Source organism: Ailuropoda melanoleuca, chromosome 14, assembly GCF_002007445.2.
Source record: "Ailuropoda melanoleuca isolate Jingjing chromosome 14, ASM200744v2, whole genome shotgun sequence".
Lineage (NCBI taxonomy): Eukaryota > Metazoa > Chordata > Mammalia > Carnivora > Ursidae > Ailuropoda > Ailuropoda melanoleuca.
The window spans coordinates 50,455,252-50,456,139 of NC_048231.1; positions in this window are offsets into that span (position 1 = coordinate 50,455,252).

Genomic DNA, 888 nt, shown 5'->3' on the forward strand with positions numbered 1-888 from the left:
GGCGGGGCGCTCGCGCGTCCCCTGCCGGCCGGAGGACCGCGCGCCTAGCGCTCCTTGTCTGCTACCGCCCGCTTCTCTTTGCTTACACCGCGTCCTTGCTTTCCCGTACCCCCGCTGCTCCGTTTCCCTTTCCCTCTCTTCCTCATCTTTTCTTTCTGTCTGCTCTGGTAACTTCTCGTTCTTCTTCGCCCTCCGCCCTTTTCCTTTTTCACTCCTCCTTTCCCTTCTTTCACTAAGGACAGTCCCCAAACACCACTGCGGTTTATTAGCCATCTCTCCCCCAAACCTGTTACATTGTCAAGATAGCATTCCCCAAATCACTGTTGCAAACTCAAAATGTTGCTGGAACGCTCGCAAGTCCCCGAGCCAGGCCTTCTCCGTCACGCCCTGCCAACTGGGGTCTCCTGTTCAGACCCAATCACGTCAAGGCCCGACCCTCTCCCCGTGGGAGGTAGATTCCTTCGTCTTTCCTTGTCGCGTCTGTCTTTCATAGGAAGAAAATGTCATGTCTTTTCCATAGGAAACACACGAAATTAGTTATTTTTAGCCCTGATTGCTGCCTCATTCATAGTTCAGCAGTTTTTCTTCCGGTTCACTTTTAATATAAATAAATGGCAGGCTCCTTTGGGGGAGCGAGTGAGTTAAACCTCAAACAGTAGTAAGAAACTCCAAGGTTGACACGCCAAAAAGTTTAGGAATTATGGACTCGGGCGGGGTGTTTTGCCACTTGTAGTTGAAAGGATTTAAGGATACAGAAAATCACTGCTGTGATTCCTTGCCAGGGATTTGTTTAGCAAATTCCTCAGCGTGAATTTGAGCACCTCAGAACACAGGGTTCTAAATATGATAGGAGCTGGCACACTGGCTGAGAATGATCACGTAACCCAC